This window comes from Phyllopteryx taeniolatus, chromosome 13 (assembly GCF_024500385.1).
Source record: "Phyllopteryx taeniolatus isolate TA_2022b chromosome 13, UOR_Ptae_1.2, whole genome shotgun sequence".
NCBI lineage: Eukaryota > Metazoa > Chordata > Actinopteri > Syngnathiformes > Syngnathidae > Phyllopteryx > Phyllopteryx taeniolatus.
This window is the reverse complement of record NC_084514.1, coordinates 24,821,169-24,834,461: the sequence shown is the minus strand read 5'-3', so window position 1 is coordinate 24,834,461 and position 13,293 is coordinate 24,821,169. Positions and strand designations below refer to the sequence as shown.

General features: G+C 44.0%; 1 protein-coding gene across 8 annotated transcripts in view; it reads right to left on the bottom strand.

Moving 5' to 3' along the window:
* LOC133487569 (transcription regulator protein BACH2-like) overlaps window positions 1–12,571 on the bottom strand; it is a 162,812-nt gene extending 150,241 nt beyond the window's left edge. For all 8 annotated transcript variants that reach the window (XR_009791374.1, XR_009791373.1, XR_009791372.1 and 5 more), the window contains exon 1: window positions 12,433–12,571. The gene's annotated coding sequence lies outside the window, so the exon portion shown is untranslated. The remainder of the gene's footprint in view (window positions 1–12,432) is intronic.
* Window positions 12,572–13,293: the final 722 nt, after the last annotated feature.

Genomic DNA, 13,293 nt, shown 5'->3' with positions numbered 1-13,293 from the left:
GACCAACTCGAGCAATGGATTAATGATCAAAGAACAGCCGGGAGAAGCGTCTCTACAGTCACAATTCGATTGAGGGCAATAACGCTTGCAGAAGAAATGAAAATTAAACATTCTCAAGGGAGTCCGTCTTGGTGCTTTTGTTTTATGAAACGGCGCCATTTATCCATCCGGGCAAGGACTACCGTGGTGCAGCAACGTCCGGCTGATTACAAGGAAAAGCTGGCCATTTTCCGCTCCTTCTGCAGTAAAAAGATTGCCGATAAACAGATCCAACCCAACCACATCACCAACATGGACATCACTTTCGACATCCCAGTGAACCACACTGTCGAGAAGAAGGGGACCAGCACGATATCGATACGCACAACGGGGCACGAGAAGTTGGCTTTTACTGTTGTGCTTGGTTGCCATGATAATGGACAGAAACTGCCACCTATGGTAATTTTTAAGAGGAAGACGCTGCCGAAAGAAAAGTTTCCAGCTGAAGTAATCGTTAAGGCCATCAAAAGGGCTGGATGGACGAGGAGAAAATGAGCCAGTGGCTGAGTGAGGTGTACGTAAAGAGACCGGATGGTTTTTTCCATGCGTCACCGTACCTGTTGACCTGGGACTCAATGCGCGCCCATCTCACCAAGTGCAGCAAAGGAACTCGGAGCTTGCTATCATTCCGGGAGGCTTAACTAAGGAACTCCAACCGCTGGACATCGGTGTAAACAGGGCGTTCAAAGTAAAGTTGCGAGCGGCGTGGGAGCGATGGATGACAGATGGTGAACACAGCTTTATTAAGACTGGGAGGCAACGCCGGGCGGGTTACGCCACCATGTGAATGGATTGTGGATGCTTGGGCTAACGTGTCTGCTTTGACTGTTGTCCGAGCTTTCGCGAAAGCCGGCATCATTGCTGAACAGCCCCCCGGCAACGAGACTGACTCTGACAATGACGAGAGGGAATCCGCCGTGTTTGTTGGAGAACTTGGCCAGCTGTTCATTTTGGATACAGAAGATGAGGACTTTGATGGATTTGTGGATGAGGATTGATAAAAAAAATAACATAAGTACATTGTTAAATACTTCAATAAGTACAACCAAACTCAGTTTTGCTCCCGCTGTATTTTTAAAAACATTGTTTTAGCGTGCATGCATGCTACCGTATGTTTTAAGGTTGTGTATGTTTTAATATACCTGCGCCCAATAATGCAGTGCACCTTATGTATGTGTTAAATACATAAATAGACCCCGTAACTGACACTGTGCCTTTTAATACGGTGCGCCCTATGGTCGTGAAAATACGGTAATCGAGTATCTTACTGACATTTCCATCGAATAATCAAATACACTGTATTCGGACAAAATATATTTTTGGTTGTTGAAAGCGCAATTATGAATAAACGAGAAAATGAGACATTTCACTCAATGAACGACCAATTGGTTTCCTCTTTTAGATAATCAATAGCATTTTTTTTTAATTCACATTGTGCATATAGCAGGAAATAGCATTTTCTTGTTGACAAACATTTCTAGTGAGGGATTCTTAAACAAATAAAAATGAATAAAAAGAAATAGAAATAGATTTCAGTTTAAACTTGACCTTTCTTGTATCAAAAAACATAAGGCATTATTTTAAAAAAGAAACAGAAGTTTGTCACCCTGTTTTAAAGGCACATTTTTATCCAACTGTGGTATCTCAGTCGGAACACAAGGGGGCACTCGGTAAAAATACTGTATTACGTCAAAAAGAGGCGACGAAGAAAAGGACATGAAGAAGTATGTAGCTTCATGTCGAATAGTTTGCAGTTTGCCTACCGAGCGAACAGGTCTGCGGATGATGCAGTCAACATGGGACTGCACTTCATCCTAGAACACCTCGACAGTGCAGGGGCCTACGCGAGGATCCTGTTCGTGGACTTCAGGTCAGCGTTCAACACCATCATCCCTGAACGCATTTCCTCCAAGCTCAGCGTCTCACCTGCCATCTGCCAGTGGATTTACAGCTTTCTGACGGGCAAGACACAGCAGGTGAGGCTGGGGGAGGCCACCACATCCACACGCAGCATCAGCACTGGGGCGCCCCAATGTTGTGTCCTCTCTCCGCTGCTCTTCTCTCTCAACACCAACGACTGCACCTCAACGCACCCGGCTGTCAAACTCCTGAAGTTTGCAGATGACACCACTGTCATCGGCCTCATCAAGGACGGTGACGAGTCTGCATATCGACAGGAAGCTGTCGATATGCGGCTGGAGCTGTGGTGCGGCCGACACAACCTGGAGCTGAACACGCTCAAGACTGTAGAGATGATCGTGGACTTCAGGAGGAATCCTTCGCCACAGCTGCCCCTAACGTTGTCCAGCTGCCTTGTGTCAACCGTCGAGACCTTCAAGTTCCTGGGAATTACAGTCTCTCAGCACCTGAAGTGGGCGACCAACATCAACTCCGTCCTCAAAAAGGCCCAGCATAGGATGTACTTCCTGCGGCTTCTGAGGAAGCACGGCCTGTCACAGGAAGCACGGCCTGCCACAGGATCTGCTGAGGCAGTTCTACACAGCGGTCATCGAATCAGTCCTGTGTTCTTCCATCACAGTCTGGTTTGGTGCTGCTTATTGTTGATTTATGTTGCACTGTATTTTTTATTTATTTTTATTTTTTTAATGAAACCATTACTTTCGGTAGTATGGGAAAGAGTGACCCACTGGTCAATTCCTGCACATGAGCATGTCCATCACGGTGAAAATTGTTCAAAGAAAATAAGGCTTAAGAAAGCTTTCGTGTTCACGTTGTGACAATTCCAACTGAATGATATTTGTTAAAAACAGCAACTTTATGGTTTCCACATAAATTTCTGTAGAACAAGAGTAAGTTGCAAGTAAAGCTATACATTCTTAAAAAAAAGTTGGGATATTTCATTAACCCAATTCCTATGTAGAATGTGTTGGGTGCAATTTCTGGGTTATTTTTCTGAGATTTACCATTTTTGGGGTTATATGTCTGCTATGTTAACCTAATTCCTACGTTGTTTGCTTTGGGTGAAATTTCTTGGGTTATTTTTCTAAGTGTAACCAATTCCATCCATCCATCCATTTTCAACACCGCTTATCCTGGTTCGGGTCGCGGGACGCTGGAGCCTATCCCAGCGGACTTCGGGCGAAAGGCGGACTACACCCTGAACTGGTCGTCAGTCAGTCACAGGGCACATATAGTCACGGACAACCATTCGCACTCACATTCACACCGTCACTGAGTGGGAACTGAACCCACGCTGCCTGCACCAAAGTCAGGCGAGTGTACCACTACACCATCAGTGACGTGTAACCAATTCGTTGGGTCTAACTAACCCATTGTTGAGTTATTGATCTGCCCTGCTCCCACCCACAAGCAATTTGATTTGAAGTGTGCCACACCGAAGTCATGACTGTCACAACCTCTTGGGCTGCAATTTGCTCAAGCGATAAGCGCTTTCAATGATAACACTTTATATCTTTAATGGTTTAGTAATATTCACAGTACTCATGTTTCCTTTGCATTTATCTTGACTTTTAGTACCATTGAGCGCTGAAATGTGTTATACGTCAGTTTGTTTAGCTTCACTGTTCAATGACATAGCTGAAGAACTACAAGTGTCTTGTGAAGTCTTGGCCCATGCTAGAAGTCACAATTTGTGGTAGAACACGTAAATACCTGTAAGAGAAAAGGTGTTTACGAGTAAAGCCGTGTTTTGGGGAATGCAAATGGTGCTAAAAATGTATTACAAATGAATTAGCATTCGTTAGCACTCTATGCAAGCGGTGCTTTGCTGTGCTAATTAGGCTAACCATGTTCGGCCTGCCGCACACTGCGCGATGAGGTCGAACCTAATTGGACCGGACCATCGCATAAAAATAAGAGTTGCCGACGCGACCCCGCACATTGAGTGATTGGCTATAGGGATGCCCTAAACACCGACCCTGTATAGGCATTTGATGCTGTATAAACAGTATATTGTACTTTAACATATTTATTAAAACCATACAAAACAAGATTAATAGTTAAGGAAGAGGCTATTTGCTAAACAGAGTGGACACAGGTGAGAATAAAAGAGTGTGTGTTGTTATTTTAAAGGAGTCTTGCTGTCCCCATTCATTTGAATGTAGCCAGCCAGGTACGTGCCGTTCGAGTACATTTTGTTTATAAGCTGCGCGTTTTCATCCTCAAGGACATTATACATTATGAATATAGTTAAGTATTAATGTAAAACACAATATCTGATGCTTTATATAAGCCAATTATATGTCTTGGGGCAGCCGTTCAGTGTCTCACTTTGCCTAAAAACCCGGAAATGTATTTTCAGCGTGAGTGAAAGCTCATTTTGACTGGCTGTAAGCTGCGATGATGTGCGCCGGCGATGCAAAAATAGAATGGCAAGACCCTTACTGAAAACTGGGGAAAGGTCATGATATTCTTCCGGCACTCGGCACAGGTCGACTCATGTGACAGGTGGTTGAGGTTTGCTGGTGGGTGGGATGGCGGAGAGCAGACAGTGCGAATGGCAGTGAGGACTCCACCTGGTGATAGCAAGGTGGGTCCAGTCTATGGCGGGGTTGAGCTTTTTGAGCCAGGGAATTCCGAGGACTAACAGGGTCTCCGGGGAAGGTATAACAAATAACGAACTGTCCTCATAGTGGTTTCCTGACATAAGTAATGTAAACGGAGCTGTTTGGTGGGTTACAGGGGAGATGAGTCACCCACCCAGTGCAGTGACTTTTTTTGGTGACTGGAGTGGTTGGAGAGGGAGTTGGAGGTGACGTGCCAATCCCTCGTGAATAGAATTAACATTTGCACCGGAGTCAGTGAGGGCAGTGTGGAGTCAGTGTGTTGTGAACGGGACCAATAATACATACGGGAACGGTCATACGGGAGGGAGCGCTTGGGGAAGTGGTAGTTTGGCTCACCACGGCACTCTTGGGTCATGGTGAGCCTGGTCTTTTGGGTCTCAAGGGGCATGTGGAAATTAAATGGTCAGACTTACCGCAATAAATGCACAGTCGCTGGGTGACACGACGCTGACGTTCCTGGGGGTCTAACTTGGTGTTGCCGAGTTGCATGGGCTCATGTGGCGCAAAGCTCATGGGGATACTACTTTACACGCTCTAAGCGCTTTCTCACATGCTCTTTCCCGCAAACGGTTGTCCAAACGGATGGACAAAGAGATAAGCTCCTCTAGGGAGGAGGGCTTTTCCCGGGCGGCAAGCTCATCTTCAAGCCGATCTGAAACCCCTTTTAAAACAATATTCCTTAGCGCCGTGTCATCCCAACCGCATTCACCCTCAAGTATCCTAAATTCTATAGAGTACGAGGCTATGGAACTCGAGCCCTGAGTAAGTGTGAGGACACGCCGGGTGGCGTCCCTGCCCTGAATGGGGTGATCAAAGACTTTCTTGAGTTCACACAAAAGGAAGTGAATGACGCGAGTAGCGGGGAAGAGTTGTGCCATAACGCGGTTACGTTACGTATGCCATTTTGTATTGTTCGGTGGGGTAACTTAACGGTTCCAGATTGAATGCCAGGGAGTAATTGAGGAGCAATCGACTGCATGCACCAAGGCCCACTTTTAAGAACAAGGGTGATGTACAGAGCTGTGGGAACTATAGAGGAATAAAGCTGATGAGCCACACAATTAAGTTATGGGAAAGAGTAGTGGAGGGTAGACTCAGGACAGAAGTATTTGCGAGCAACAGTATGCATTCATGCCAAGAAAGAGTACCACAGATGCATTGTTTGCCTTGAGGATGTTGATGGAAAAGTACAGAGAAGGTCAGAAGGAGCTACATTGTGTTTTTGTGGATCTAGAAAAAGCCTATTACAGGGTACCCAGAGAGAAACTGTGGTACTGCATGCGGAGGTCTGGAGTGGTAGAGAAGTATGTGAGAATAATACAGGAAATGTACAAGGCCAGCAGAACAGTGGTGAGGTGTGCTGTAGGTGTGACAGAGGAATTTAAGGTGGAGGTGGGACTGCATCAGGGCTCAGCCCCGAGCCTTTCCTGTTTGCAGTGGTGATGGATAGGCTGACAGATGAGGTACGACTGGAATCCCCGTAGACCATGATGTTCGCATGTTCTCCGAGTGACCAGATTGGATAAAATTAGAAATTAGTTTTTCAGAGGGACAGCCAAGGTTAGATGTTTTGGAGACAGAGAGAACAGACTTCGATGGTTTGGACACCTCCAGAGGAGAGATAGTGAGTATATTGGTAGAAGGGTGATGAGGATGGAGTTACCAGGCAAGAGATCTCGAGGAACACCAAAGAGAAGGTTGATGGATGTCGTGAGGGAAGACATGAGGAAAGTTGGTGTTAAGAGAGGAGGGTGCAGGAGATAGGCTTTCATGGAAAAGGATGACGCGCTGTGGCGACCCCTAACGGGACAAGCCAAAAGGAAAAGAAGAAGTTGGGTTATTGATTCATATTGATGAATAGCCCAATTTTTTGCATCAAATTGACCCATGTCGAGGTCGGCCCCTTTTTGACCCACCAACTTTTTTTAGACTGTAGCCAGAGATGCAGAGCATTTGATTCTTAGTGCTTTGGTAAATGTAGCAAGTCTTTTTAAGTCAATGGTCTAAAGTGAAGTCACGAGTCATTGCTTTTCTAGTCCAAGTCGAGTTGCAAGTCTTTTATCATTTTGTTGAGTCCAAAGTCATCAAATACATGACTCGAGTCCGACTCAAGTCAAAGTCATCTTGCTCGAGTACACACCTGTGGTATATATACAGTGGAACCTCGGGTTACAAACTGAAATCGTTCCGTGACCCCGTTTGTAACCCGAAATGTTCTTTAACTGAGGCAATGTTTCCTGTTGAAATTAATGGAAATGCAATCACCTTCTTAAACACCTAACCTACAATTCCATTGCAACATGCTGGCAATTTTTTTTGTCTTGAGTTGTTGTCACATTTCTGTCGGGCCAATTATATATTACTCGTGCACTTACTGTAGTAGTCTCGCCACGCTGCACTATTTGCATATCTGTTGTTGACCAATACTGGCCACTCATGCCAGAGTAGCATCTGCTCCATTTGCACACTGACTGAGGAGTATCTGCAACATTTGCACAATCAACATTGTCCCAGATTATCGCATTACTCGCTTGAAGTCTCTGCGCCCTTTGCACAATGGTCATTGCACTGGACTATTGCAATATTCGTCATTCGAACTGCTTTAAATGCTACAGGACTCCTCATCTTTTTGCACAATTGTCAAAAAATATAAAAACATTTGAAAAATGTACCGGCATTACCAGATAACTAGCAACCCTTTTTGCTCAGTGACTGTTTTTTTGTCAATGTCTTTATGTCTCAAAAGTGTTCTCTGTCAATTGACTGCGTTGTCGTACTAGAGCGGCTCCAATTACCGGAGACAAATTCCTTGTGTGTTTTTTGGACATAGTTGGCAAATAAAAATTATTCTGATTCTGATTCTTATGATCAGAAGAAATTGACAGCACCAGAGTTAAATATATGAGTGTCACGGCAAAGGGTCTGAATACTGTGATATTTCAGTTTTTTTTTTAATAAATCAGCAAAAATGTCATTAATGAGTAAGAAAATTAACTTAAATGCAATATAAAAAAAGAGTGAAAAATTTAAGGGGGTCTGAATAATTTCCGCACCCACTGTGTATATGTACATATATACATACACACCAATATATACACTGTACATGTGCCATATACGCTGCTGTCACGTTTGTTTGTGCATTGTTGGGCAAAGGGTTGCATTATGCAAGCTGACAGGAAACGGGAAATGTCCACCATGTTTTTTGTTTCTAGAAATAGAGTGGCATGGTTGTGTTTAAAATGGATTTTGTTGTGTTGAACTATTAAGTTGTGTTGTCTTTGTTGCGATTTCATACAAATTTGACATACCAACTAGGTGTTAGTGAGATGTTCCCACATCATCACTGTGGCGTTAGGCTTTGGAACTACTGTATCTTTATGTAACTGTGCAGCAACTGATTACCCAGGCAGAATTTGTAAGATGGGTACTATGGGATGGGATAGGCTCCAGCACACCTGCGACCCTGGTGAGGATAAGCTGTGCAGAAAATGGATGTATGGATGGATGGTACAATTTTTTAAAGAAAACATGAAGGGCCAGGCGAAACACATTTAATTTTATTTTAATGGAATTCAAATTAAACTTTCAAGCATTTCAGAAAAGCATGATCATTAAATAAAACATAACCATAAAGAAAATAATGATGGTTGTTGTTCAGTCATCAGTCGTATTTAAAAATATATATATATATATATATATATATATATATATATATATATATATATACAGGCGGCACGGTGGCCGACTGGTTAGAGCGTCAGCCTCACAGTTCTGAGGTGCGGGGTTCAATCCCCGTCCCCGCCTGTGTGGAGTTTGCATGTTCTCCCCGTGCCTGCGTGGGTTTTCTCCGGCTACTCCGGTTTCCTCCCACATCCCAAAAACATGCATGAATTGGAGACTCTAAATTGCCCGTAGGCATGACTGTGAGTGCGAATGGTTGTTTGTTCCTATGTGCCCTGCGATTGGCTGGCAACCAGTTCAGGGTGTACCCCGCCTCCTGCCCGATGACAGCTGGGATAGGCTCCAGCACCCCCGCGACCCTAGTGAGGAGAAGCGGCTCAGAAAATGGATGGATGGATATATATATACATATATTTCAGAAATGCTACCAGGATATGTAAACTTATGAGCACAACTGTACATATATGCAGTCATATGTACCCCTATCATATTGGAATGAAAGTGTAGGCTACACCTTTTTCATAACCTCTAGGTGGCAGTAGCATATTAGAATGAAACTGTACACCTTTCTCATAACCCCTAGGTGGCGGTGGCATATGGTAATGAAAGTGTACAGCTGTTTCATAACCTCTGGATGGCGGCATACATTTATAAAATGTGAGTTTTTTTCATTTTCCCCTATACCTATGTATAATGCGCACTATTGACTTTTGACAATTTTTCAGGGAAAAAAATGCACATTATACACTAGAAATTTCGGTAATATATTGAGAGAGAACAAGAGCAATGGATAACTCAAAAATATTGTACAAAAATCTGCAATATAGCAGGATCATGAAGGATCATGAACCGCGATGTAGCCGAGGATTACTATATCTGTATTCCGTTATGATAAATTGCAGGGATTCATTATTCCACGGCTGGGACTCATTGTTTCAATGACATGTGCATCCTGGGCCTCACATAGTCTCAAGTGTAAAATGATCTGTGTAATGATCTGTGTATAGTTTCGTTTGTTTATTGTGATTTCATTGGGCCATACACCAAAACGAGGTGCCCACACCCCTCATGGGTTTACAAGCAGATCTGTAATGATAAAAACATTTCTAAGACAATATATTTTCCCAAAAACTACAACAATAGACGATAAGTTTTTTTTATGTCTCTAAAATCATGAAAAATAAAATGATTACAATATTATTATTTATTTCATTTACCTTTTCATTTTAAATCAGTATTGTTGTTGTTATTATTATTATTGTTATGATTATAATTTCCTTTCTTGTTTCTCTATTAAATTGTTTTTCTTTACTCTGATATGGATTCCTCAGGGTCTAAAATAAAGAATCAAGAGCTGCAAGACTCGCCTGGTTTAAATGGAGCCTTCTATTCCGATTGTAATCAGTTCAGAAGCCCAAAACTAATGAAAATGCTCCATATAAACACCTCAATCGAAATAAACAGGCCGAATTTGAATGGAATTTCATGCAGTTTGAGAGGACTGGAATATTTATTTTCCCAAACCGATCAGAAGTAAATTTGTAGATGTTTGTAGATGTTGCTCAGAATAGAACTGGGAAAAGCTCTGTCTGCGCATGCTTCGTGACGTGAATGCACGGTGATGTCATCGTTTACACATGTAAATATGACAGCTCCCGACGGAGGTCGTATGCGACAGACATCTTGTTTTTTAACTACTTATAAGTTTTTATCAAGCGTTTTTTTTTTTAAATAAACGGATAAAAACAATCCCAACTGCTGTGCTGAATAGACAATGGACCTCCATCTTGATCAATTACGTGACGTCCACGAAGTGCGCATGTCACACAGCTGTTCCGATTAAACGCCGATCACGTCACATCTCCACGTTAACCCGGCTACTATGTGGTTGGTCCGATGCAGACGAGCCCTTCGCCTGTCAATCAAATATATGTTGACATTCGCTGTAGTCAACTATTGACTTTGGCGCAAGCTGTTTAGGTCCTGAACTCGCTAGCGAACACAACAAACAGTTAATTTTCCCTTAAATGTCTCAGTTGTGGGAATCTACACGCTGCATATGGAGCAAGGCTGTGGAGTACTGGACGGAGCCAAGCGGCTAATGACAATGCCGTCCAACTCTGGTGGCTCACCACAACAATGACCAATTCTTGAGTCCGCGAAAACTATCGCCGTCCATTTCATTTATCAAAGAATAACTCGATAAAGTAATTATTGTGACGGGCCTACTTACAAGACACTGAAATACAAAACAAAGGGGAGCAATCAAGCTGGAAAGAAAACAAATCATCACAGTAACTATTAGACAAAAAAAACGCGCACACATACTCTGGTAGAAGAAAGTAGCATTGTGCTAACTGAAAAGGAAGTGTTTTCTTTGGAAAACAACACAAACACACCTCCATATAAAGCCTACTATGCTTAAATCCAATGCTTTATGTCCTAGTATCGATACATTGCCTTTTAAAACGATTTTAAATCGATATATTTACGTCTTGGCGAGCACAGATCAATATATCGATGTAATAACTGCATCAAGCCTGCGATCCATTGACTTCACCAGACTGTTGCGTTCTTCATTTTGAAATGCTTTTCCAGGGCTTTACTGCAGCCTCTTTCAGTTAATGTTTGTTTCTGGGGGTTTCTCCCTCTAGTCTGCTGTTCGGGAGGTAGAATGCACGCTCGAGACGAAAGCTCGCGCAGACAAGAGCCTTTCCCGACTCTTTTCAGAATGACTGTATATGTGGCGAAAATTTACTTCCGATCGGTTTGGCAAAAGGAATAGTCCACCCCTGCGATACCGAATGAAATTCAGCCTGTTTCCTTCAATTGAGGTTTTTTATATGGAGCATTTTCATTTGGTTTGGTCTTCTAAACCAATTCTAATCGGAATAGAAGGCTCCATGTAAACCAAGGGTGGGCCTTATTTTTCATGATTTCAGAGGCATTCAAAAAACAATACCATTTATCGAAAATAAAAAACTGTTATCGTGACAGGCCGAAATATCACTAAAATGTTGATGTTGATCTATTTTGTAAATGTTTTCATATGCATGTTTGTGGAATGCGGGAGCGGAAGGGAACATGTAATGCATTGAAATTCAAAACCTCAGAACTGTGAGACAGACATGCTTATCTCTTGTACACCGTGATGCCTGGCTTCATAAAGTTTTGGAAACACAGTGCGTGTGATATACCGAGTGGAAAGGGGAAAAAGGACGAACAATAATAAGAGGTAGCTGGAGGTATCTTAACCCCCCCCACCCACCCCACCACTGACACACACACACTACAAATACCACTTTATGACACAATGATGCGCTGCGAACTCCCGAAAAGGTTACAATTGTAATCCTGCAAAATAATCCCACTTTTGAATAAATGTACCTGCAATCTGATGACGTTTTTTTATTTTTTTTTCCAGTAGCTGTAATGGAATACAGATAGCTGATAGCTTTTTTTATTGTGATTAGGTATGTTCCGTACAGTACACCAGCAACGATGAGGAAAATTGGGAGTAGCGGATCGATTGTGGCATTCTTGCGCTTTTCTTCCGCGCTGGCCGTCGTATGAAACCAATGCAACGCCACAGAGGGCGGCGAGAAGGGGGAGGGAGCCCTTGCCTCAGCTCCTTTGTCCCTCGCCAGCGCCTTTCTGCCCCACGATGACAGCAGGTCCTCCCCACCCCACCCCTCGTCTTGTGTCGATGCAATATTAAGCAGGGACGCGTGTTTCCAAGACACTACGCGGCGTGGAAAGCGGAAAAGAGCGTCAACTTCCTCGTGGAATTCCAGGGCGCGTGTGGTCTTGTCGTGTTGCAAAGCGGGGTCAGGCACCACCGTGGGCTGCCCGTTTATCTTCAAGCAAGACATACGCCACTCTTTGGCAGATAGCAAGAACAAAAGGGACATGGGAGCGCGTTTCGACTGAAAACACGTCATGCAACTTGTGAGGCAGCATCCCCCCACTTGCTAACCTCAACACCACACGAGCCCCCACTGGGAACGCAACGCTGCGGTTTAACCGACGAGCGCGTGGCTACGACGGAAGCACGCATACTCACGCGAACTGGCGGCTGCAGCACGCCGCTTCATTCTTCATTCCAACCGGCAACGCGGTGTGCTCGCTCGCGCGTTTGTTGAACGGAACAAAGCCGCGAACTCACCGTTTTCCTGCTCGTCCACGGTGGGTTGTCACAAATCAAAGTGCCTCCGCATGCTGGTTAATCCCCACTGTCCAACGTTCGAGCGGCGTGAAGTCATCAATCGGCACGTCGCGGACGGCTTTCTCTTCGCGTTAGGATGGAACGCCTTTTCTCCTCCGAGCGCTGCATTGTTGACATTGGTTCGCTGACGTCATGCTGGCCTCTCATTCACAAGGACCAAGTTGCGTGCGGCGTGACGACACCGCAAGCCAACGCAGATCGATGCGAATCCGTGCGGGGGCGGCGCGTATGACGCGGGCACGCGCAAACGCGCCTCCTTCGCTCGGAAGCTTGAAAGGCCGGGCCCGAGTTGAACTTCAAGCCGGAGTCGGGTCGTGACAGCGTCGACGTCACACAGAGCGGCCTATACAGTTGTTGAGAAGAGGAAAATGGAGGAGGTCATTGCTGCAGTCTGTAGGTACCCTGAGCTGTTCGACACTACATGTTATCATTCCCGAAATTCAATATTTGAGGTGATAGTCATAAATCTATTATTGATTCTCGTGTACTATGTTGCTATCATTTATTGTGAATGTATTAATTTTGTTTTAACCCAGCGGAGGTGACATCAACATGAAATGCACCCAAAATAAAATGCATTATTGATATAATTAAAAAATACAACCTTTACTGCTTTATATCAAAATGTTTCCATTTCATACAGGAAAATGGAAACAGAGCAGAGGAGTTGAGGAGCATCTTCTCCGTCCCCTGAAGAAGCGTACAAACGTTCCTCCACCGCGACCTGACGTGCAATGCTACGCTGTTCATGACAAGCATGACTCCTTCCTTGAAAAGATTGCCACTAGAGTGGAAGAAATA